The sequence below is a fragment of the Felis catus genome, chromosome B3 (genome assembly GCF_018350175.1).
Source record: "Felis catus isolate Fca126 chromosome B3, F.catus_Fca126_mat1.0, whole genome shotgun sequence".
Taxonomy (NCBI): Eukaryota; Metazoa; Chordata; class Mammalia; order Carnivora; family Felidae; genus Felis; species Felis catus.
The window spans coordinates 76,936,348-76,964,156 of NC_058373.1; the positions used below are offsets into that span (position 1 = coordinate 76,936,348).

Here is a 27,809-nt window from a genome sequence, read left to right on the forward strand (position 1 = left end):
TAAAAAAATCAGTCAAGGAACTCACAAAGGATATAAAAAGGATATAAATCACAAAGGATATAACATACAATAACATATACCTAAAATATGGGGAGGAGAGGACAAAAAATGTGTTCAAATTTAAATAAGCATCAACTTTGTGCAGAAGAGGTTATATACAAAACTTATGGTTACCATGTATCAAAAACCACTAATAAATATGGAAAGAATAAAGAGGAAAAAATCCAATTATACCACTAAGTAAAATCAGCAAAACATGAAAGAAAGTCAAGAAAGGATGAGAGAGAGAAAATCTTCAGAAATAATAACAAAAAAATAATAAAATGGCAATGAGTATATCATAACAATAATAACTTTGAATGTAAATAAACTAAATATCCCAATTAAAATGCATAAAGAGACAGAATGGATATAAAAACAAGACCCATTTAAATGCGGCCTGGAAGAGACTCATTATGGACCTGAAGTCACCTGCAAATTGAAAGAGAGAGGATGGAAATACATCTATCATGCAGATAGATGTCAAAAGAAAGCCAGAGTAGAAATATTTATATTGGACACAATAGATTTTCAATCAAAGACTTAACAAGAGATAATAATCATTATAATCATTAAGGGGACAATACAATAAGAAGGGTTTTTTTTAACAATTATAAATATTTATACACCCAATATAGGAGCACCCAAATACATAAAACAATAACAACCATAAAGGAACAAATCCATAATAATACAATAATAGTAGGGGACCTTAACACCCCACTTACATCAATGGACAGACCATCCAAACATAAAACAAAGAAACAACAGCTTTTAATGATGCACTGGAACAGATGGACTTAACAGATATATTCAGAACATGCCATGCTAAAACAGCAGAATACACTTATTTTCAAGTACACTTGGAACATTCTCCAGAATATATCACATATTAGCCTACAAAATAAACCATACCAAATTCAGGAGATTGAAATCATACCATGTGTATTTTTTGACCATGCTATGAAACTAGAAAGGAATCACACACACACACACACACACACACACACACACACACACATCTCTGGAAAGACCACAAATACATGGAGGTTAAATAACATGCTACTGAACAATGAATGGATCAACCAAGAAATAAGGGAAGAAATAAAAAACTACATGGAAACAAATGAAAATGAAAACAACAATCCAAAACCTCTGGAATGTAGCAAAAGGAGTTAAGAGGGACATTTATAGCAATATAGGCCTATCTCAAAAAGGAAGAAAGATCTCAAGTAAACAACCTACCCTTAAACCTAAAGGAGATAGAAAAAGAACAACAAAAAAAACCTAAAACCAGTAGAAGTAAAGGAATAATAAGGGTTAGAGCAGAAATAAATGCTATAGAAACTAAAAACAAACAAAAAATAAACAATAGAACAGATCAATGAAATAAGGAGCTGGTTCTTTGATAAAGCTAGACTTATCAAGAAAAAAAGAGAAAGGCCTCAAGTAAAATCACAAATGAGAGAGGAGAAATAAAAACTACCATCAAAGAAATACAAACAACTATGAGAGAATATTATGAAAAACTATATGCCAATAAATTGGACAGCCTAGAAGAAATGGATAAATTCCTAGAAACATATAAACTTAAAAAAATATATAAACTATCAAAACTGAAGCAGGAAGAAATAGAAAATTTGAACAGACTGATTACAAGCAATAGAATTGAATCAGTAATAAAGGAACTCCCAACAAACAAAAGTCTTGGGTCAGATAACTTCACAGGTGAGTTCTACTAAACATTTAAATAAGACTTAATACTTATCGGGGCGCCTGGGTGGCTCAGTCAGTTAAGCGTCCGACTTCAACTCAGGTCACGATCTCGTGGTCCGTGAGTTCAAGTGCCACGTCAGGCTCTGGGCTGATGGCTCAGAGCCTGGAGCCTGCTTCCGATTGTGTGTCTCCCTCTCTCTCTGCCCCTGCCCCGTTCATGCTCTGTCTCTCTCTGTCCCAAAAATAAATAAACGTTGAAAAAATTTTAAAAAGACTTAATACTTATCAAACTATTTCAAAAAATAGAAAAGGAAGGAAAATTTCCAAATTCATTCTATGAGGCCAGCATGACCTCAAATGGTCATGATACCAAAACCATCTAAAGACACCACTGCAAAAAAGGACTACAGGCCAATATCTTTAATGACACAGATGCAAAAACTCCTCTACAAAATATTCGCAAACTGAATCCAACAATACATTAAAAAAATGATTCACCACAATCAAGTGGAATTTATTCCTGGGTTGCACATGTGGTTCAATATTTGTAAATCAATCAATATGATGCATCACATCAACAAGAGAAAGGATAAGTACCATGTGAACCTTTCCATAGATGCAGAAAAAGCATATGACAAAGTACATGATCCATTCATGATAAAAAAGACTCTCAACAAAATAGAATTAGGGGGAACATACCTCAACATAATAAAGGCCATGTATGAAAACCCCCAGGTAGTATCATCCTTTATAGTGAAAAGCTAAGAGCTTTTCCCCTGTGGTCAAGAACAAGACAAGGATGTACACTCTTACCACTTTTATTCAATATAGTACTGTAAGTCCTAGCCACAGGAATCAGACAACAAAAATAAATTAAAGGCATCCAAATGGGTATGGAAGAAGTATAACTTTCACTATTTGCAGATGACATTTATATACATAGAAAACCTGAAAAACTCCACCAAAAACCTTCTAGAACTCATAAACAAATTCAGGAAAGTCAGAGGATACAAAATCAATGTACGGAAATCTGTTGCATTTCTATACACCAATAAGGAAGCAGCAGAAAGAGAAATTAAGAAAATATACCATTTCCAGTTGCACCAAAAATAATAACATACTTAGGAATAAACCTAACCAAAGTGGTGAAGGACCTGTACTCTGAAAACTACATAACACTGATGAAAGAAATTGAAGATGATACAAAGAAATGGAAAGGCATTCCATGCTCATGAGTTGGAGGAACAGATATTGTCAAAATGTCTAAATTACTGAAAACAATCTACATATTTAATGTAATCTCTATCAAAATGACAACAGCATTTTTCATAGAGGTAGAACAAACAATCCTAAAATTTGTATGGAACCACAAAAGACTCTGAATAGCCAAAGCATTCTTGAAAAAGCAATGCAAAGCTGGAGCCATCAATTCCAGAAAATCCAGAAATAAACCCACAATTATTTGGTCAATTAATATTTGACAAAGCTGGAAAGAATATTCATTGAGAAAGGACAGTCTCTTCAATAAACAGTTTGGGGAAATTGGACAGCTACCTGCAAACAGGTTGGGAAAACTGGACCACTTTATTATACACAAAAATAAATTCAAACACATTAAAAACCCAAATGTGAGACCTGAAACCATTAAAATCCTAGAAGAGAACACAGGCAGCAACTTATTTGACATTGGCCACAGCAACTTCTTTCTAATATGTCTTCTGAGGCAAGGGAAACAAAAGCAAAAATAAACTATTGAGACTACATCAAAATAAAATGCTTCTGCCTGTGAAGGAAACAACCAACTGAGCTAAAAGACAACCTATGGAATGGGAGAAGATATTTGCAAATGGCATATCTGATAATAGGTTCATATCCAAAATATATAAAGACTTATAAAACTCAGCACCTCAAAAAATGGGCAGAAGACATGAATAGACATTTCTCCAAAGAAAATATAGGGATGGGCAAGAGATACATGAAAAGATGCTCAACATCACTCATCATCAACACTACAATGAGATATTACCTCACACCAATTAGTTTTAATTTTTTTAATGTTTATTTTTGAGAGAGATAGAGACAGAGTGCAAGCAGGAGAGGAAGAGAGAGAAAGAAACACATACACAGAATCTGAAGAGGCTCCAGGCTCCAAGCTGTCAGCACAGAACCCAATGCAGGCTCGAACTCCCCAACTGGAAGATCATGACCTAGGCCAAAGTCGGATGCTTAAGCAACTGAGCCACCCAGGCACCCAACCTCACATCAGCTAGAATGGCTAAAATCAACAACACAAGAAACAACAGGTATTGGCTAGGATGTGGAGAAAAAGGAGTACTCATGCACTCTTGGTAAGAATGCAAATTGGTGCATCCACCTTGAAACACAGAATGGAGGTTCACAGAAGATTAAAAATGGTGGGGCACCTGGGTGGCTCAGTCAGTTGAGCATATGACTTCTGCTCAGGTCACAATCTCACAGTTTGTGAGTTCAAGCCCCTCATTGGGCTCTGTTCTGACAGCTCATAGCCTGGAGCCTGCTTTGGATTCTGTGTCTCCTTTCTCTCTGATCCTCCCCTGCTTGTGTGCTCTCTCCCCCGCCCCTGCAAATAAATAAGTAAAACATTTAAAAAAAAAGACAAAAAATGGACTACCCTATTATTCAGTAATAATATTTGGGTATTTACCCAAAGAATACAAGAGCACTAATCAAGACACAGGCACCCCTATGTTTATTGCAACATTATTTTCCATAGCCAAGATATGGAGGCAGCCCAAGTTTCCATTGATACATGAATGGATGAAGAAGAAGTGGTATGGGTGTGTGTGTGTGTGTGTGTGTGTGTGTGTGTGTGTGTGTGTAATCATGCAGTGTTACTCAGCCATAAAAAGAATGAAGTTGTGCCATTTGCAATGACATAGATGAAGCTAGAAAGTGTAATACTAAGTGACATAAGTCAGTCAGGGGAAGACAAATACCATATAATTTCACCCATATGTGGAATATAAGAAACAAAACAAACAAGTAAAGGGAAAAAAATAAGACAGAAATCAAGAAATAAACTCTTAATTATAGAGAACAAACTAATGGTTATCAGAGGAGAGGTGTTATGTTGAGGATGGATTAAATAGATGATGGAAATCAAGGACTATATGTGTCATGAAGAGCACCGGGTGATGTCGTAAAGTCTTGAATTACTATAGTGTACACCTGAAACTAGTACAACACTGTGTGTTAACTAACTAGAATTAAAACAAAAACTTAAAATTTCAAAAGCACAATAAGGGGCACCTGGGTGTCTCAATCGGTTATGTGTCTGACTTTGCCTCAGCTCATGATCTCACAGATCATGGGTTGAGCCCTGCATCTGGCTCTGTGCTAACAGTGTGTAGCCTGCTTGGGATTCTCTCTTTCTCCCTCTCTCTCTCTGCCCCTCCCTTACTCTAATTTTCTCTCTCTCAAAATGAATAAACTTAAAAAATATTTGTAAAAAGACAATAAAAAATAAAAATGGCCAAATTGTCTCATATTTTCTGTGTTGTTTCATCTTTTAATTTCACTTTACATGGTCCATGTGGTGCTTTACTAGATAGACTAGCACATCTAGAGCAGAATATATTTTTAACATGATTATTTATTTATCTTGAGAGAGGGGCACCTGGGTAGCTCAGTCGGTTGGGCAGCCGACTTCGGCTCAGGTCATGATCTCGCGGTCCGTGAGTTCGAGCCCCACGTCAGGCTCTGTGCTGACAGCTCAGAGCCTGGAGCCTGTTTTGGATTCTGTGTCTCCCTCTCTCTCTGCCCCTCCCCTGCTCACGCTCTGTCTCCCTCTGTCTCAAAAATGAATAAACGTTAAAAAAAAATTAAAAAAAATATTTATCTTGAGAGAAAGAGAAAGAGATAACATGAGCAGGATAGGGGCAGAGAGAGAGGGAGAGAGAGAATCCGTAGCACAGAGCCCCACACAGGGCTGATCCCACAAACTGTGAGAACATGACCTGAGCCAAAATCAAGAGTCAGATGCTGGACCTGAGCAGAAATCAAGAGTCAGATGCTTAACTGACTGAGCCACTAGGGACTCCTAGAGCAGAATATTTTAAAGAAAGATGCAAAAGAATATTTTCTGGAGAACTAAAAGAAGCAAAAGGAAAGGAAGCTCCTAGTTTCTTTAAATTTTTAAGCACGGTAAAACCCCTTTGTTTTCTGTCCTAATATATCACATCCTTATACAAATTATCAAGGTCCATGTAGGTATAATTTTTTGATTGGTAATTTTTTCCATATAATGTAGGAAACACAGTTTTTTCCCTCTCCATTAATACCATTGTATATTTACAAAAATCTTCAGGCAACAATAAACTTCATCCCTGTTTTTCTAGCTCTTTTCTCGTTTAGTTTGTAGAGATTAATTTTAAAGGGAGAACACATACATTATATTGCTAGATGCCTGAATGTCTATCAATAGTGCAATTTGATGAAACACGGAGCAAATATCAACACAGTGAACTCTGAATTGTTACCTGGCACCCTTCCACTAAAAAGGATTTCTGCCTCCTTTTCAAGACTGATTCATCTGCAGTTCACAAACAATCTAGCATTGAAATATTTGAGGCACCTACTCCTTTGAGGTCACTGGAAAGGCAAAGAATGAGATCACTCCATATAAAAGAAAATTGTGGCACCTTCTCAGCAAATAAAATGTTCAGTCTCAATTTCGTGCTGGAGTATGAAGTATAGTCTCTGAAGAGAAAGCCAGTTTGGTTTGTTATAGTAGGATTTGTAACTGCAGGTGGAAAAGTTTTTCCAGTCTGTGAAGTATACTGCGAAATATTTACTGTGAAGAACCTGGAATAATGCTAGCCAGTAGCTATAAAAATAAAAGAGGTTTAATTTGAGAAGCTTTATACTTTTTTTTTTAAAATAAGAACTGCTCCATTATTCTTAGTGCAGACAAAGGTTGAGTCAAGTTTGTGATGCAGTAAATGAAAAGTTAACAGTTCAGCTCATCACTTCAAGCGAATCCATATAGATTCACTGCATTTGTTTCTCTCCCTGTTCTCCCTTGCCCTGCACTTCTTCATTTTGATTAGCTCATTCTCTTAGCTGGTGAAGCAAGTATTTGTCCTTCAAGTCCAATAAGTTCTAACTGTCATTAATCACAAGTTTCTTTGGTAAGTGTTTAAAAAGTCTAATCAGAGAGGAAGAGCACTAAAGAGAAAATACACAGCCCTTTCCAGTAAAAAAAATCCAGTAAAAGGGCAAACATGAAGATAGCTGAGGTTTGAAATCTTAGATAATATAAAACCGACAATCAAACTATATGTCTTTTAATTTTATTTTCTTTTTTTTTATATAAAAAATTTTTTTTCAACGTTTATTTATTTTTGGGACAGAGAGAGTCAGAGCATGAACGGGGGAGGGGCAGAGAGAGAGGGAGACACAGAATTGGAAACAGGCTCCAGGCTCTGAGCCATCAGCCCAGAGCCTGACGCGGGGCTCGAACTCACGGACCGCGAGATCGTGACCTGGCTGAAGTCGGACGCTTAACCGACTGCGCCACCCAGGCGCCCCTTAATTTTATTTTCAAATACATTTATACATTTGAAAAATCAGTTATATCTCCTGATCTACATATGGAATAGTGTAAACCAATTAATTCTGTATTGAATTCAGTCCCCTGTTGTGTCAATTGCACATCATGTTTAATGATAGTAAAAGTTTTATGAGGAACATTAAATAGGCAATGGTTTTGGAGACGTAATATCAGATTCCAAGAAATAAAATGCCAGACCCAAATAATACATTGTTTTTTTGTATCTTCACACATACATTATTATTTACTAATTGGGATTCTCTTAGTGCCTAAATCCTAGAAGCTGGAAATTAGGCTCTAAAGGAATCACAATATAATTGGAAACATGGGGCGCCTGGGTGGCTCAGTTGGTTGAGCATCTGACTTCAGCTCAGATCATGATCCTGCAGTTTGTGAGTTCAAGCCCCACATCAGTGCAGAGCCCACTTTGGATCCTCTGTACCCGTGTCTCTGCCCCTTCCCCACTTATGTTCTCTCTCAAAAAGTAAAGAAACATTTTTTTTTTAATTGGAAACATGTATGACAAGGTAAGTAGCCTCCTTTAGCTGGAACCTCTGTCTGGTGTATGAATCCCTTCAATATCAGCCACGAAGAGGATGTTGAAGAGATAGAACAGGCACTGGAATATGTAAACATCTTTTAGTATTTCCAGTGAAGGCATATCTCTACCTTCTTAAGACAACTCATGTCAGCTGCTTTTTTTCCCATTTCATTTCAACCGTCATTTATTGAGTAATTATCAGGCTATGCTCATACAAAGAAGAATAAAACTTGTTATGAAATCTTAATTATTGTGAAGAAAGGAGTAAAAAGAGAGAGGAATATAAAGCAATATTTTATTATAATTATCAGAATGTCAATACGTTGTGTTAGAATGTTGTGAAAAAAATAGATGAGTTTTCATTAAACTACTAAGGGAGAAATGTTAGAAGAATTTCTGGAGTAGACAACATGTGAGCTGAGTCTTAAAAGACAAGGTGTTGATTATCAGAAGAAAGGATGGTGTGAGGGAAGAGTTTAGGCAAGTGATGTAATCCTGAGCCCTGATATGTAATAGGGCTCAAATTAATAGCATCATTTGTTCAGTGCTTTTTAAATAATTGTTGCTTAAGTGGAAGGACATAGGGGGAAACAAAGCTAGGGAAGCATGTGGGGCAATACCACATAAATCATTGTATATATGTATAAACATTTCGATTTTTAGATAAACAATAATTTGGAGGATTTTAGGGAGATGGGTGTCATCAACTATATGCTTCAGATAAATCAATCTTTGGTAGTGTGGGGGATGGGCTTCAGAGACTTGGAATGTAAGATGAATAGTATATTTCAGTATTTTAGGCCAAAGAAGTTGAAAGGCTAAGTGGGCTGAGTGGGCCCAGAAATAAATATGATTATCCAGATTCAGGCAATACTTTCTAGGTAAACTTGTCCAGCTGAACATACAGATTAGGAGTAAGGCTGAGGACTACTAAAAATAATAGTAAGACCCAGGGGTTTCTGGCTAGGTGTCTGGACTGTTGGTAAAACTATGAATTGACATGTGGAATTTAGAACAGAAACCAAATTTGGAAGGAATATGAGTTCCATTTTCGGCATCTGGACTTCAAAAGAGCCCTGATATATCAAAGTGGGGAAGTCTGAAAGGTAAGTATATGTACATGTTTAGTGTATATCTCTGTTAGGAGAGATCATGGTTAATCATGGTTAATGGCTGTTACTTTTGAAATCATAAGAGCATAGGGAATAGTTAAAAATCACAAAAGCAGTAGAGATAACTTAAAGAGAACTTTGGTATAAGAAAATTCATGTGGTGGAGAGGAAAGGATTGAGTGTGGCAGCACTTAAGAGATAAAAAAGAAAAGGCCAAGACATTACTTAGAAGAAAATTAGAGGAGTTTAGTGTTATAAAATGAGGGGAGTAGAAAGTTTCAAGCAATAGGAAGTGGTCCTACAATATTAAAAACAGCAGGTAAATCAACTAACAAAAATTAAGACTGAAAATATCTGTTGTATTTAGGAGTTAGTAATGTCTGGGTTAAGAACAATTTTAGCGGAGGCACAAGTGAGACTGCAGTGGACTGATGAGGAATGACATGAAGAAGAAGAGCAATTATAAAGGCAAAACACCCTGTCAAATATTTACCATAAAAAGGATGTGTGATATCACCGATGCAAAGGGAATGTAATCCATGTGTAAATTACCTCACTTTTCTGCTACCTAACATCCAAAGTTTTATAATGAAAGTTCTATTGTTTGGTGCAAGAGTTTTTCCATAAAGTCAAACCTTCTTCCACCAAGAGTGGTAAATATTATGAATAGTATATGTTGTATTGCCATAATATATATTTTATTTTATCCTTTTGTGAAAGTTGATTTTAACATTTCTGGTAGAAGGGATCGAAAAGGATTTTACAGAATCTTGACTTTGTGTTTTTGAACCACTCTCAATGATTTTTTTTTTAATCTCAGGCAATGGGACCAAATCTCCTTTTGGTAGGTTTTTATTAAAGTGTATACTTACAATTCAGGAACTATAGCTGGCTATTTCAGACATCTCTGTTGTTTAACACTAAAGCAATGTGCTTGATTTCTTAAAAATCTGTTATTTTCACTTACACTGATATATTCCTGTTAGCCAGAATTCAGTGCAGAGTGATAGGCTTTCTTTTTACTCTCTCTGGCTATATTAGAAGAGGAAACTTGCAGCTCAGCAAGTCTGCAATTTTTGAGGTATTGTATGTATGACAACCTCCACCTACCGTGGGTCTTACTGTTGCTACTTACCTTTTCCTCCTGTATAATTCTATTCCTAAACCTTACCCAACACAATCCCTTCCATGCCTCCCATGTAGTCTTAACAATATTCAATCTACTATATTTGGAGTGGTCTGTTTTTATTGTTACATAAGATTGCTTTTATTTAACCAACCTTATTTTTTCAATTGTTTAAAAGAAGCTTTTTAATTAGTATATAAGCTAAAATGTAATGAATATTGTCAACCTTTCACTTTATGGCCTACTATTTATGTATGTATATATGTATGTATGTATGTATGTATGTATGTATGTATGTCTGGTAAACAAAACAAAACCCTTGCTGCCTTCTGTGGCTTAATGTTTACTCCTCAAATTTTTTTTTTTTTAATTTAGTGGAGAAGGGATTGACTACAAAGGAGAATGAGGGAACTTTTTGGGGGGGATGGAAATGTTTCATTGTGGATGGCATCATGCATTGGTAAAATCCATCAACTATATTTCAAAAAAGGATGAATTTTGGTGTATGCATGATTATACCTCAACAAGCCTGAATTCTAAAAATGTGTCTTGAATTCAGACAATTTATTTGGATATTGCAAAATATGTGTAGGATATCGAGAAAGAAATCAGCCTACCAAATACTAAAAGTATTATAAAATTGCAATGAAAGCATTATGGATGTGGTCCATGAATCAATAGAAAGAACAATTGGTTAGACAGATATAGAACTACCTAATGCATAAATACATAACAATGCATAAGAATTTAGTTCCAAAAGAAAAAAAAAAAGCAAATACGCAGGTCAATTTGCCTCTGTTAGAATCCCCCCTCCACAGTTTACCCATTGTATGGTTCAAATCAATAGAAAGATCCAAACTATCCTTCAGTTTCACCATCAGTTAAATAATAATGCTTACTTGACAGGGGTCATGTAAAAATTAGATGAGGCAATACACATAAAGCAGAGGCTCTTAACCATTAAGGTCCATGGATAGATTTTAGGGGCCTGGAATTTGATGAAAAAATCACATTTTCATTTTGTTCAAGGTGTAACTAAAATGTACTGTTCCCTCTGATCATGAGTATAGGCACTAAATTACAATAGTATTAGAAGGAGCTGTGACATAACCATTAGATATTATAGATATTTTTATAATGCATTACAACTTTTTCAAGTATCTCAAAATCTTTTTTACATTCATCATTACCCCAAAATCTGTTTTTTATGAAACATACCATCAGATCATATGCTACTGAATTCATTGGTCAAATATTAGGCAACTCTGTATCTAGTAGTAATTCATCCACCCAGTGATGAAGTCAGATGGTCCTATATCAAGTGACCCAGTCACTGACTGGTAACTGTCATATACAGTTCTCCAACTACGATTGTTCGTTGATCAACACAGAAAGGAGCTGAGTCACTTTTTTCATTGTTTCAAGTTCTCAGAATTGGGCAATTCAAATAAAAAATGTGAACTCCTGTAAGAGGTGAATGTAGGCATCCGTATAAGCCATAGTATCAATTTGTTCTGTTAATTCTGGATTTGTGATTCCTCTTCATTCCAGCCACCTGCTGACTTGATTTCTTCCTTTTAAACTTAGTTTAGCATTCATTATTCATTTATAATTGATGGTTTGTTTTATGCAGAATTTCCAAGTGTTTGCAGGGGAAGGGGTTGTAACTTTAACTTCATCTGCCATATTGTTGGACCTAGAAGAGCTTTCCTCTTCTATAACACACACAAATTCTCTACTGAATTTTGGGTTTTGTGGATTTTCATCCAGTTAGATATTTTTTTAAAAATACAACTTTATGGGTCCCCTACCTTCCTTTAGTTCTGTTTCATTTGAAATATGTTTTTCTTTCCATTGCCCTCCTCTGGCCTTGAGATACTAAATGTTAATGTGCTATTTACTCCTTTGTTTAGAAAAAGATAAATTCATAGGTGATATCACCTTAGAATTAAGGTATATTTCATTATTTTTGTAAATCTGTTCTCTAGGAAACTGAAACTTCCAGAACTATCATTCTTAATTTTATAAATCTAATGGTATTCTAAAGACAGTATTCTTTGCCTAGAAGGCTCTTAATGAATCTGATTCTTTGCATCATAAGCCTAGAGTCTGGAATATTCATGTCCCTGGTAAACTTAACAGGTACCCACTTACCCCTACCAATGTTCCCTGACATAGATCCTGACGAAGCAAGATTTCAGTTCTGTGAGCCACCTTGAATTTTATGCCTTGTAGAAACAGACTGTTCTCATGAGGATGTTCTGAGTCATCCCTAATCCATGGATCATGAGAAGATATTTTTTCTTGTTCTTTTAAGCATTTTTTCCTGAAAAATTATGCTTTCTTGTTTCTGCCCTCCTCTGCTGTTTTCATCTAAAATTTTCCAATCTGTGAATTATATCCTGAGAATATCGTAAATATGTAAATAGGTTTATAGACTGTCTCAGCATTCTCGATTGTCAGGAATAAAATACCACTGACAGATTTAGCACCCCACACAGGCAAAAGCATCCTTTAGTACCAAGGAAGGCTTTTACCATCTGGCACCCTGCTAGGTTGTGGAACGCAAAAGGTCCTCCAAAGTACTTATTATAATTCATACACCATGAGAAGCTGACTGATGTTTTATTCCGTTTTTAAGGTCTTTCTTCAGACCTGGACCTCCTAACTTAGAATATAAACTTCTTAACAAGTACCATCACATATCTTTTCTCAGTTCCAAAGAGAAAATAAAATAGATGGCTTGAACCAATTAAAGGACATCGTGAGTGGAACTGAAAGAAATGTGTAGGATGGATGGAGATCGCACCAGAATGTTAACAGCCACAAGAAGACAAAAGGTAAAGAGCAAAAAGGTCACTGAACAAATATTTTAATAATGCTTTATTTGAAATTCCATCAGTTACACATTATTACCTTTTCCATGCTGCAGAAACTCAGGAGGGATAACGTGAACAGTATTATTTATAATACAACAAACCTCAGCACCTCCAGGGCACACATCATCCACCAAGCACTTTGCCATCTATTGCCTTATTTTCTGACTTTAAAATGTTGCTTTTCTCCAACAGAAGGAAACTATGTGCAGAATCAAACTGAAATGAGTATAACAAAGAGGGTTTCTTACTGTCAGTTCAGTACAATGAAGTTCTTAATCAGAATATTAATGGTTACTCAGTGACAGTATGCCCAGGGACTATATTAAGTGTGTTACACATTTTTACTCATTTCATCTTCACAGCTCAACTCTGAGGTAGATACCATTAAGGTCTTTGTTTTATAGAAGAAAAAAACCCTGAAAATTTATAGAGCTGAAATAGATATCGCAACATTTTCCATGTAGTGACATACATTCGTGTACTGTGTGATCCTGGTTAGATTATTCAGTCTCTACCTCTCTTCATCTAAAAAAATGGGATGCATAGAGCATGCACGTATAATTGTTTTGAAACCTGAAGAGCTTTGTCTTTTTCAAATCTAACCAAGTTCCAGAACACTCTTTTCCATCTTAGTTGTTCACTGCACTGATTATGAGAAGCCACAGAAAAGCGTCACAGAAAGCCTGCTCATGCCTTGTCTGATGTGACTCAACACAGTCTACCCAGGATGCTTCAAACACAGATGCTTTTATTAACTTATCCCTGGAAGATGCAATTGTTTACCGCAATTCAGGGGGTGGAGGGGTAGCCAGGCACAGATATAAGGAAATAACTCCCCAGTTTTAAAGTTGAGGTTTTATATATAGCCTCTGAGAATCAATAGGTTTTAACCATAATTTATATTTTCAAAGTCTCTAACAAACCAGAAATGCAGATAATTGTGTATAAAACTAGATAACATAACGTTCCTAATCAGAAACTTGTGTTCATATCAATTAGCAATCCTCTGAGGATCCCTGCCAGATCTTTTCTGTGTCATTAGGCTTCCATGGATGTTAGGTGTGAGTTAATGCCTTCACAGTTTTATGATGTCGAACAGCTTTTTTTCATTGTTGTGCTGGGTATGTGTTGGGGGAAGGGTAGAACTAAAAACTAGCACATAAGACTCATCACATAAAACCTCAATGACAGCAGGGAAAAGTATGAAAAACATCTGGAATCCTGAGTTTTGGTTTTAAAGGCAGTTTGGAAGGCAGTTTGATCATTTAAAAAAAATTGATGATCTGGAGATAAGAGGAAAGTAAAAGATACTGACTTTTAATGTGCAGAAAATCCTAACATCTCTGCCTTTCATTAATGTATCCTGAAAATGACCATTTCTTAACTTTCTACCTTTAATACTCTGGCTGAAGCTCTTATTACCTGTGACTTGGAATACTGAACCCAATAAGACAACCAGATTGAAACTGATGAAGTGTAAATTTGACCCTGTCATTCCCCACCTCAAAACTGTGATGCTATCCCAAGTCAATCAGAAAAAATGCCAGTCCTTTCAGTGTGACAAAAGAAGGCATTACTCTTCTGACTTCACCACCAACTCTTCTTTCCCTCCATCTCTGCCCCACATACATCAGCCTCTTGATTGTTTCTCAAATGTTTCAGTTTGCTCCCACCTCACAGATTTTTGATCTGGCTTGTCCCTCTGCCCGAAACACTTTTCTCTCAGACAACTGCAACAGAATGGACAGTTACTCAATTTAGAACAGGGACATCGCTTCTTCACTTGTTATACCTGTACATTTTGAACATATGTGTGTGTACATACATGCACATTTACATTCTCAAAAAATTTAAATAGCTTGAGTCCATAGTATTAATATTGGAGTAGAGACATTATATTATCTGTATTAAATATCATAGCACTATTTATTATCTTTTTGATAAACAGTAAATTGGGTGGGAGATAATTGGTGTGTATAAATGTTTTCCATATTAAATATGCTACTATTATGTTCAAACATATGAAAATATTTTGTGGGAATAGTCATTATTTTAGGTTGTGGCATTTATAGGACTTTTTATATCTTTCTGAGTTTTAAAGGTTTATGTTATAATACGTATACTTTATTTATTTTTGTCATATTAATAGTTTATCAGTTTTTTATTTTAATCAATGAAATGGTCACTTTTTAGAAAGTCTAATTGTACTAAAAGTTTATGTAAAAATAAATAGCACCTCTCTGTTGTTCTCTGCCCCTCCCTTAAGACTGTTCCCCAGGAGTTCTGACTTTACTCTTTTTGCCTTATCTTTGGTTATTTATCTCTGCTGTATAAAATCATGTGCATATAATGCTATTTATTGTGCATCCATTTTAATCATTATTTAATGATTTCCTCTTATGGAAGATCAGGATTTTTCTTTCTTTTGTACCACCCCTTTGAAATCCCTTTAAAATTTTGACTTGAGTCAAATTTTCTGGTTAAATTGATTGTATGATGTGACAATATAAATATTACCCACTGCTAAGGAAAGTTGTGTAAAATATGTATTGTATCACTTACATCATTTATTTTCCCTGATTAATATTTGCCTCATTTTCCATTTACATAGTTTATATGTGCCTATTTTTTCATTATCAATCTACCAAGAGTATTATTTTCCACAACCTCTATTCCACTAGAGATTTTATCATTTCTATTTTATCCTGAAGACCATCTTTCATCCTATTGTGCCGTTCTGGGCCATTTGCTTTTTGGAGCTACTCTGTCTTTGTGGACTTCCTGTATCCTGGAGATTTCCTTTTCTTTCCTTCTTCTGCTAAAATTTATTCCCTGTTTCTTGGTTTATTTCTTTGTTTATCTGAAACACATCTTCTAGTAGTTCCATGAAAGGAAAAATGGGCTGTATATTTCTTGAATCTTTACATGTCTAAACAAGAATTTATTTTACTCACCCTCACCCCCAATTAATTGATAAACGAGTTGAATGCAGAATTCTAAATTGAAAGTCATGTACTTGCAGAATTGTGATGGCCTAAGTCCATGTTTTTCTGGCTGTTGCTATAGAGAATTTCTGTGATATGTGATTCTTATTCCTTTGTATGGAGACTTTTTTACTCTCTGATGATATTAATTTTTTTTCTTTATCCTTGATGTGAGGAAAATTCAAGATGGTATTCTTTGATGTAGAATGTTTTTGTTTTATCGTACAAGACCCTCTGTCAGCTCTTTATATGTAGAGGCACATGTCTACCATTTATAGGAATTATTGTTATTATTTCTTTGACCATTTATAGGAATTATTGTTATTATTTCTTTGATGATTTCTTTCCATCTGTTTTTATTAGTATCATTTTATTTAATTTTTATTACTAATATAATGGAAATCTTGAATATCCTTTAATTTTTTTTTTTTTATTTTTTTTTCAACGTTTATTTATTTTTTTTGGGACAGAGAGAGACAGAGCATGAACGGGGGAGGGGCAGAGAGAGAGGGAGACACAGAATCGGAAACAGGCTCCAGGCTCTGAGCCATCAGCCCAGAGCCCGACGCGGGGCTCGAACTCCCGGACCGCGAGATCGTGACCTGGCTGAAGTCGGACGCTTAACCGACTGCGCCACCCAGGCGCCCCTCCTTTAATTTTTTAAAAATCTATTCTCTTTGATTATTAATGTATATCTTATTTTGATTGTTAATGTATATATTTCCTTGACTTTTCATGCCTTCCTTTTTTTAAATCTCAGTGTTGTATTTTTAGTTTTCAACATACCTTATGCTATCTAATTATTCTTAATTTTACTATTATTATTTTATTAATTTAATATTGATTTTTTATTTTCTCTTACTATTGCCCAACAAGGTTCTGCATAAGCTGGCATCAGCTTATTGTATGATTTATTCCCTTCATACTTGGAATTTTATTTTAAAATGCACCTCTTCAGTTCCCTTTATAGCAATCCAAATTTGAATTTTATAATTACTTATACTGTTTTAATGTGTTTATTATGCCTCTATCTTTTCTAGAATATTCTTGGTGGTAAAAGTATCTTTTTTTTTAGTTCTGAATGTCCTTGACTGTGTATAATGCTTGGTGTATAATCAAGTATTGGTTGGTGTTGATGTTGATTGGTTGGTGTTGACATTCATTTCCTAATGAATGTGATGCAGAGTAGGAGAGGATGTATTAGAGGAAGTCATAACCATACAAAATGAATGTTATATTTAGAAATTTAATGTAGAAATTTAATGTATTATATTCGTGGATGTAGGGAAACATATGCTAGTCAGTAAGATATTATAAAGAATTAGAAATTGTAAAGAAGGAGGAGGAGGATGGGGCATCTGGGTGGCACAGCCAGTTAAGTATCCGACTCGTGACCTTGGCTCAAGTCATGATCTCACACTTTGTGGGTTCGAGCCCTGCGTCAGGCTCTGTGCTGACGGCAAGGTGCCTGCTTGAGATTGTCTCTCCTTCTCTCTGCCCTTCCCCGGCCTGTGCGCGCTCTCTCTCTCTCTTTTGCTTTCTCTCTCTCCCTCTCTCTCTCTAAAGATAAATAGATAAAAGAAAAAGAAGGAGGAGGAAGTGGAGGAGGAGAAGGAGAAGAAGAAGAAAGCCAGAGTGATTAGTTTCTTCCAGCTTAAGAACAATGTGAAGCAAGAACACAACTGGTGTTTGATCAAATGAGACAGATCAGTTGAGGCAAAACTGGAATGAATTGTGCAGGTCCCGTTCAGAGTTAGGCTGTAGACCCCAACCTCATGATTATGATATTAAGATGAAAATGCTTCCTTCAAATGAAGTAATTGTAGTGAAGTGTCTAATGCCAGGAGATTATACTAGCTTCACCTTGGAATAACCTTTTGGCAAGAAATTAGGAGCGGTTTTGTAGAACATAAGGAAATGACCTTGGTTATAAATAAAATACATTTCTTTGAGTTTGCAATCCAGGGTGTTTCCTGGTTCCTTTGTCTTGCTTTGACTCCTATAGATGTTCTTGTAATTAGTGTAAGGAAACCACATTACTTCACCTCTTCTTGATTCCACTTTTTTTTTCATGTAAGAAACCCCTTGTCTAGAGGACAGTACAACTCATTTGGCTCATTCTTCTGATGGTTTTGTGAAACAGCTTGGTGTAAAAGCAGTTACAGTAGCTTGATGTTTTCATAGTCCTTGCTGCCACCACAGATAGTAAACCCTGTGTAAAGAAGTAAAACAAGTAGAAGAGAGCTACTATTTGAAAGATACGTTGAATGAATCCAGAAAGGTACACATTATGCATTTGTTCAGCAAGAAGCTATGTGACCTTGTGAAGGGCATTTCAGTTCTGGGTGCATTAGCTCCCTGAGAATTATATATTTGTGATGTGGTCTATTGGGCTTTTGCAGAGCAAGTGTCATGAGGGCAGTAAAGTAGAATGGATTGTTACCTACACAGGATACCTGGAGTCCCGAAAATGAACTGAATGGGTGGCAGAAGGAGGCAGTAGCATCAGTATATTTTGGTTATCACCAGGACCTGAAACAGGGTAAGAGGCTCGAGGCTCATTTTTGATAATGAAATTTCATTGTTCAATCTATAGTAATGCCAATGCCACCTTGACATGGGGCAGTGTAGGTTCAAGGATGTTTCATTCTGGGAAATTTTATTATAAGGAGAGTTCAGAGTGATGTGTAGGATTGAGAAATTATATGAAGGGAGAGATGAAGTTCCAACGACAAACTTCTGACAGGCATGAAAAACTATAAGGAAGTTATAAGTGGAAAATCAATCAAGGGATAGATCTAACTCATTAATCAGAATTAAAGCAGCAAATAAATATTTAGACACTTTGAAAAAGAAGAATTATCACTTCCAGGGGCCTTTTGAAGTTTAAAGTTATTTCAAATGGAACTAGTTACTTAGGAAGTGATACAAGTTCCATCTTTTCAGAGGACCACTGGCATACACATGTGGTAAAAGCATTTATTCTGACAAAGCAATACCTTATTCTTACTCATTCATTCATTTCATTAACCATTTAGCTCTTGGGGGAGTTGTTTAAATATTTATTGCTTCTTCATGTTTATTATGCAGCACGCCAGAGACTGCTGGGTTTCTAAAGGAATATAGTATCTTACACTCTAATAGTCTGGAAGTTTGTATTCACATCCAGGACTTCTCCCTGCCCCTCTGCAAACTCATCCTTTGTTTTATTATTATTCATTGGAATAGGGGAACAACAGTAAACTATGTCAAGAGTTGTTTCTTTTCTTCTTGGCAACTATTATTAACTCATTCTATAGAAAAATGACTTAATAAAATTGTTTCTTCTATCCTCTGTTTAAAGGCCCGTCTCGTTTCCCAAGCTCTTAAAAACTATCCAAGCTTTTTCAAAGCCTACTTCAAATTGGGGACCAATGTTAGATGTAATATTCCTTAGAAAACTAGGTGAATGTTACCTCTTTAGATATGATGCTTTTCTCACTTTTAAGTACAGAGTGTTTCATTTTTTTTTAATGTTTTATTTATTTTTGAAAGAGAGCGTGAGAAGGAGAGAGACAGAGAGGGCAGCAGAAGATCCAAAGCGGGCTCTGTGCTGACAGCCAGCCTGATGCAGGGCTTAAACTCACAAACTATGAGATCATGACCTGAGCCAAAGTCCTATGCTCAACCAACTGAGCCACCCAAGCACTTCTGGTTTTTGTTTTTGTTTTTTAGTGTTTATTTTATTTTTTGAGAGAGACATAGAGACAGAGCGTGAGCAGGGGAAGGCAGAGAGAGAGGGAGACACGGAATCTGAAGCGGGCTCCAGGGGTTCAAACTCAGGATCCTTCGAGCTGTGAGATCATGACCTAAGCCAAAGTCGGCCTCTCAACCGACTGACTGAGCCACCCAGGCACCCCTGGTTTGTTTTTAATGTCATCTTATTTACCTTTTACCTGACCCCTCAAAAAAAAAAAAAGTAAAGAAATGATCAGCCTAGGAACTTAATTGATTATGAAATTACCTTTATCAATCCTATTTTAAGACTCAAATACGAAAGATTTATACCCCTCCAAAATATATATTAAAAATTCCTCTTTATAAAAAATACAGGATTCTGTTTGATGGACTCTGCATTTCCAATTTCAAGAAAAAACTGTTTTCCAACTCAATTACAAGTTTTTTAAAAAGGTGTGATACTCTGCAAAAAAGTTGCTAGAATTGCTGGATTTGAAAACATTTGGAAGAAGGCAGTGGAAGATCACCATCTAGTCTGCAACAATTGTAGCGTTATCAGAAAGTGGTCCACAACCTGACCTTTCGGCTATTGATGCTGCTTGTTTGTTTCCTTGTTTGATTGTTCCTTTCCCTAGCCTATGTTTTAGCAAAAGTCACTACATTTTCCCAGGCCTAGGGTCTTACCTCAATCATTTGCCATTCAACTAAACTGCAGAATGTTTGTCCCATGCTTTTAAAACTTTGAATTCCTAACTTAAAATTCTGCAGTGTTTATTTATTCTTTCTTGTTTCAGGCTAGCCGTTGGTAATGTCATTATTGTATAACCCTGAGGTGGTGATGAGAAATCAGGGATGAAATTGCAGATCTGAAATTTATCGGCTGTTAACTTGGACAGATTTAACCTTGTTGAATTTCAGTTTCCTCATCTGCAAAATGGAAAAATCAATGTCTATCTTATAGTATTGTTGTGGGTGGCCACTGAAAGAATGCATATAAAGGGCTAAGGATACTACTGGCGATATTAAGGGTAAAAATGCTATTCTCCTTCTCCTTTCTTCACTGGTTTCCCTTCCTCAACTAAAACTAGGTTTCACTTTTTCAGCAGCTACTATGCTTAACGGGCAACAGAATATGGCCATGCAGACTGATTTTTTTGTTGTTATCAATATATTAAATAACCTAAAAAAACTTTAAAATTTTATAAAATCAGTTTACTTATAAAGGAGGGCTTCTTTTTTTAATTTTTTAATGTTTATTTATATTTGGGAGAGAGAGAGAGAGAATGTGTGAGCTGGCCAGGGGCAGAGGGAGACAGAGATAGACTCTGAAGCTGGTTCCAGGCTCTGAGCTGTCAGCACAGAGCCCTACTTGGGGCTCCAACTCACAAGCGGTGAGGTCATGACCTGAGCCGAAGTCAGATCCTCAACCAACTGAGCCACACAGGGCCCCGATAAAGAAAGACTTCTAATTTCAATTGGTTGGCTCATTTGGGGACATCTTTTATGAAGTTCTTTCAAAAACCTTAAAGTAGCATTTACCCAGCATCTACTAGTAAAAGGAAGCAAGTACAAGGAAAACGAATGCTAGGAAAATATTGTTATGTCAAGATAAAAATAAATGAAAATATATGAATACACTGAAAAGTAGAGAACAAAACCCCAATGAAAGAGCAAAGTGGCAAGTACTTGACACATCATCATCTAATTAGAAAACAGTTTTTATACCTCTTTTCTTTGGCAAATAAAACTCCATTTCACTCTGGATTATCTAGAGGCTGTTAATAAACAGGAAGGACTCTATGGAGTATGGACATGTATATGTGCATAACAGATTGAAGGAAATAATGATGACAGAAACAGCTCCTGCCTCCTACCTCCTGCCGCAGAGACATCTTAATAGAGGTGAAAGAAATACTTTCCTTTTTAAAGCCATTTTATGAAATGGTTATAGACCTCCAGGGCAGAACAGGGAGGCAGATCAGGAAATATTTATGCAGAGGAGAGATGCCTATAAAAACTGTAGAACATTGATCATAAGGGACTGCAGAATTACCCTGACACTAACTAAATTGGAGCAGGACAATGGCCACCAACGGTGTGTATTTTTAAGACAGCACAGGCCAATGGCTGATAAAGCAACTGTTGGAACAGAAAACAGTCTTTATCTTAAGGGTCTGATCATATAACCATGCAAACTCCACTTTTAAATAGTAATGAGAGTTTTAAGGAACCTTAAGAGTCATGACCTGATTTCCCTTGCTTGAGTTACTTTCTGGTAGTAAGTCAGTACAGAGGTGCTTATTCACTCTTGGAGGCTAGGAGGACGCTAAAGCAGTATGGTGCTAAGTGTTTCCCAGTGGGATAAAAATCTGAATAAGCTTCCCTGAGTGTATAATGCTACCAACAAAGACTAGAAGATAAAAATCCCAATGAACACAGGTATATGTTTTCTTTGACTCGGCTTTACAGCAACAAGGTCACACAGGCAAAACTGTGCATATTGGACTTCAATAACTTTGTCTCATCCTCAGCGGAACACCTGCCTTTCTGAGGAGAGTAGCTCTACATTGCTTCCTTCCTTCCTGCCCAAACAAACTTGGAGCTAGCTGTTGCACGTAATGGGAACTGATAAAAGAAACCAATTCACATTAAGGATTTAATGACACAACTGTTTAATTTGTCCCTTCTTTCCAAGAGGGAAATTACAGGCATCTGGCCTTAACTCCCAGGAAAAGATTTTTGAAAGTAGCCCTGAATCACTCTGCACCAGCATCCACCTAGAATTTGTCAAATGGTTGCAAACTTGAGTTGCTATTAACTCTCAACATCCTTTAGACTGGTAGGGAGGTATTTACAGGAAGATAATTCTAATTTGAATTTGACTACATGTCCTTAAAGGACAGTTCAACACAGAGTGAAAAACAACCTTGAGGTATCCCTGCTCCAATGTGTATGAGTAATACATTTACTAAACCTATATAATCAAACAAAAGTTGGTTAAATATTGTGACCAGAATCAGTTTCTTCTTTTCTCACTTAATCGGAAAGGAGGAAAGCAGGAACAACTCTTGCTAAAGTTAATGTGGTTTGATTATTCAAGAGAAGAGCCTTCAACTCAGGTAAATATTACAGTAACTCTAAAGTTCTTGAATACACTTTCTTCCTTGACCCTTGTATCTTTTATACTAGAACCTGTTTCCATGCATCCATGTAGTTCAAAACCATTACTAGATATGACAACAATAAGTGTCAGATTCCTTACGTAGGAACCAATTTTTTATAGGTATGCATTTCCCTCAAAAGCCACAATGTGAGCAGATGTATTTAACATGCATGTGCATGTGAACGCACACACACACGTACCTTCCCACACAAAGGGAAGGTCACTGTACAACAAAAATATCCTGTTCTGGTTTATTATTGTGGCATGACAAAGAACCTCCAAACCTCATGACTGAAATCTATAATTGGTTAGTTTATGAGTCTGCAATTTTGGCAGGGTTTAGTGAGGTAATGCAGCTCTCTGTTCCACAAGGCTGAGCAATCCACTTGCAATAGGGCTCACTCAGACAGCTGGTAAAGTGGCTGTCTGTTGGCGAAGAGCTCAGCTGAAACTGAGGGTCAAGGACTTCGGTTCATCTTCACCTGATTCTTTCCAGAGGCTGCCTGGCTTGCTCTGGGCATGGCGACTGGGTCCCAAAAGTGAGCATCCCAACAGACTCAAGAAGGAGAATTTTGCCAGTTTACTGAGGCATGAATTCAGAATCAGAAACAGTGTTACTTAGTCCTTATTTCACTAGTCAAGCATTCACAGAGCCCACATTCAAAAAGAAGAAACATATAACCTACCTCTTAATTGGAAAAGGGGTAAAGAATTTGGGGTCCATATTTTAAAATACTACATAGATCTTTTAAAAACTCCCTTGGTAAAAGAGAATTCAGTTCACAGAAGCTGTACAGAAACTGTCTACTGTTTAAAATCTAGTATGACTCCTTTAGAAAATCTTCCTATTATTGTTTATTTCTTATTACTGATACTACGTTATTCCTACACCATCAGAGCCACTCTTGTGATTTCTACCTGATTTACCAAAACAGAGGTTAATTCACTGTGCTGCGATAAATGACCCATTCTGGAAAGTGACTTCACCCTGGCAAACCACTTTAGCAGTTTTTCATATTCTATTGCAATAATCTGAAAGAGTTAATGTACCCCTTTGAAAGGCTAACAAACAAGGAAGGGTCTTAGGTGCTGACAAAATCAGATTCATTATGTAAAATGGTGCATGAACTCTCTCCCCTAACTCTGGGAGGACTTTCTGAAGCAAATGGAAATTTTGTGCTTACATTAAGTCTACCGTAAAGATTACTGCAGATGAATTTAAAATCTTGGCCAAATGACTTAACAAAGAAATGAAGGAAACGCACACACACGCACACACACACACACACACAGATGCCCCAAATTTGAACATACAACATAAGCGTATCTATTTCTTTTGTCCCATTTATAGGTTTTCCAATAATTTGAAAATAAACAAAACCTTCTGGCTTTGCATGTCTGTGGGGAGTTTGGGACTTTAGGTACACATATTTGAGAATCTTTTGCATAAATCTGCATATGTTTACATGCAATGACAGACATACTGCCGCTTCCCAAATGTGGCTGGGATAATTTAATCTTCTGCAACATTTTGCATAGCATATGTAGGTGTAATATGCTCAGAAACATTACCTGAATATATGCAAAGTACACTTAGCTCATGCTTACATAGTTCTCATATCAAAGGATGTAGTTAGAACACATTTTGCAGCTTTACTCTGGGCGTCTAAAGAACTCAAACCAAATTATTGATAAAATGAGCTTTTTTAAAATTTAAATTAAAAATACTTCTAGATTTGCTTATTGCACTTTCTTTGAGCTCATTTGTACTTTTGTGGATGTCTTCTTGTGTTGTTTTTTTGCAGTTATTACATATGTTTTTTTAAGTTATTCAGCACTGTGAGTTGAGAGATATTATAACAAGGATTACGAGAGCATTTAGTCCAAAACAGTAAAGCAGTAAGCAATAAAAATAATAAAAAATAATATTGGCCCAAGTATAAATTGTCTTTGAATGTAAGACACCAGTGCGTTTTTAAAAAGGGAAATACTTTAAAATATACAAAATATTGAATCATACGGGCACCATGCTTTTAATGTGTTGTTGATAGAAACATACCCTCTCTTTTTATAGCTCCTTGATTTCATAGGCTAACTCTTTGTTAGAAATTTCTTAATCTAAACAAATGTTTATTTTTCATCTACCCAGGAAATGTAATGTCTCTTGTAAAATATTGTAAAAATATAAGTAAGCAAAAAGAACAAAAGGCACCTATAGTCCTAATCATCTAAAGTACTGTTACTAGTTCATCCAAATTTTTTTCCTTTTATTATCATACTTTAGTTGTACAAAGTATCACGTGCATTTCTTTCCATTAAGTAATACTGGTAAATATGTTTCTATGTCATCTAAGTATTTTCTCTAACATCCTATGGGTTGCATAATTTTAGTTATCACTTTATTGGAGGCAACTTTCTTGGATCCTCTCTTAGGTATTACCTTTAGTTAGAGATCATCTCTAAAGGAACATGCATCATGCAGAACAAAGCAATTAAGCAAATTCATATTATTTTTGAACAAATGTTGAAGCAGCTCTTGATCTGACTACGAGTCACTTCCTTCTACTCATCCTCCCCTCTTGCAGGATTGGAAGCTTCTATACTGAGTGTCCTTCATTCATTCATGTGATCAATCTCCATTTATCCCATTACTGTTTGCAATAGCACCGACACCAAGAATGTAATGACCACTGCAGGAGCGTTATTTACCCATGTTCACAAACATAGAGTTGCATTTTTTAGGCATATGATTTAAAAACTAATGAGCCTCACATTCATGAATGGTGAAGATAAAAATTTTAAAAGCTCCCATCATTTTATTTTATGTGTTATATCCTAAACTCTCACATAGTTAAACACAGATTTCATTTTATACCTAGAAAACCTGATTAGGTTGTGGCTCTGCTTATAACACCTCAACCAGCCCTGTTACTTCTGCAACTAAAGCTAAAATCCTAAATGTGACACAATAGCTCCTTCATCATCTACTCCTGCCGCACCTTCCCATGTCTCACTCTGACCTTCTCTAACCCACAACTTCTGCATTTGTATTGACCCAGCTGAAGTAACAACCTGCTCTTTCTGCGTGGAATATCTTTCCTTCTGTTTTCACTTGACTGTTGTCTTCTCTACGTTCAAGACTCAGCTCAGGCTTGTGGTCCCTCAGAAGCCATCCTATTCTGAATCAGGTTCCCTTTCTCTGTACACCACAATGCTATGTTTTCATGTTCCATGTGTCGCCTCCGCTGTGAGCTCTTTGAGGATGGAAATGAAGGAAGGAAATTAGTTTGCTGGGGCCTTTGCAAACAGTATTTTCAGATGGGTTGTGATGTAGGTGGCCCTACAGATAGTTCTCATTGTGCTCTCTGTGAACCTGTCCAAGAATAAATTGTGCATGTGCAAATCTAGTCTCTCCCTCTGCATATTGGAGAGCATATGTATGCCAGAGCCCAGTGGCTTTGTGGCACTAGCCATAATCTAACTCTGAGTAATAAGTATGTTCCGTGTTACATATGGAGTTCTCTATTGTTTTGTTTCTGCTTCAAGTCTGTGACTGAAAGAATCTATATATGATATTTGTTCGTGCTCCTCATTCATTCCTGTGGTCACCATCTATATCATAACTACCAGATGCCAGGAGCAAACATGAGCAATGGCATGACAAAGAACTGTTGTTGCTTATGCAGAACAACTCACCCATCGTTTGTCTTTAGATTTCTGAGGTATGCCTTTGCCCTACCACATTCTTGCCTTTGTTGGCTGTTTCAACTGTTGTGTTATTAAACAGTGAGATCCTGGGAGCTATGGAATATAATGAAAAACATGACTCTGGTCCTTGAAGTGCCTTCAGAATAAATGGGGTGCAAACGAATAATGTGTAAATGGGGCACAAGAGACGTATAAACATTTTAGAAATTCTACTAATGTAAGCAATAATATGAACTAATTTTTAATATATATCTCATAGAGTTGTGAGTAGTAAATGAACTATTGTATGTAGAACATTTGGGCAGTGTCTGAGTATCAAATGCTTTATAAGTGTTTGCTATTATTACTATTTACTAATTATATGCTAGATGCTTTGGTAAGCATTTTACATATATGAACCTTATATAATTCTCATTCAAATCCTTATATAACCCTGTGAAATTGTTGTATTATCATCATCCCCATCTTATAAGTGAAGAAATTGAGGCTTAGAGACATAAGTAAGTTAGCATAGGTTATCTAGAATTCATGTCCCTTCTCATTCAACTTCTCTTTTCACTGCAGAGAGCTGCCTCATATTTATCTAGCAGTTAGAATGCCTTTGATTCTGCTACTGTAAAGTTAGCCCTAAAATGATTTTACTTCATATTTATTGGAAGTACTAAGTGCCTCTTGGTTGTAGATAAATAGAGGGCAATGGTGTCAGTGAGACCGAAGAAAAATGGTAGAACATTTTCCTTTTAATTTTCTACTCACTTAATTTTTTTACCATCATATGGCTCTAGTAAAGGTCACATAGAGTTCACTGTTCAAGCGAATGGTTATTTTAAAATACTTTATTCAAGTCTCCTCTAACTCAACATTCAATTAATTTTAGATTTTGTATTGATAATTTTCCTCAGTAAAGATAAATTAACTCTTTAAATCAAAGCTGTAGAAGTTAAGTATTGACTGTAGTGAATAATAGGGTCTCTTTAATTTCTTCCAACAGCATCTAAAGAGTTGTAAATTTTCAAATCTATGCTTCTCTTAGTAGGGAGTTGAGTTATTTTTAAACACAAATTACAAATCTATAACTAGGTATTGAAGACAAATTTTTAAATAACTTTATTATTATCAGTGTTTTTTTCAAGTTCTACTTTCCTACTGAAAATGTTCCTATAAAGGTTGGTGTAAGTGCAATTTTAACTGTTAACCTTCATATTACTTTGAGGGTCTCTGATAGGACTAATTA

The 27,809-nt window shown here is 36.0% G+C and overlaps 1 long non-coding RNA gene across 35 annotated transcripts in view; it reads left to right on the forward strand.

Annotated features, from left to right (window-relative positions):
- The window catches only part of LOC102899317, a 582,165-nt gene that overhangs the window by 354,147 nt on the left and 200,209 nt on the right, over positions 1-27,809 (forward strand). For all 35 annotated transcript variants that reach the window (XR_006599459.1, XR_006599462.1, XR_006599457.1 and 32 more), the window contains one exon: positions 12,841-12,964. This is a non-coding gene — a long non-coding RNA (uncharacterized LOC102899317). The remainder of the gene's footprint in view (positions 1-12,840; positions 12,965-27,809) is intronic.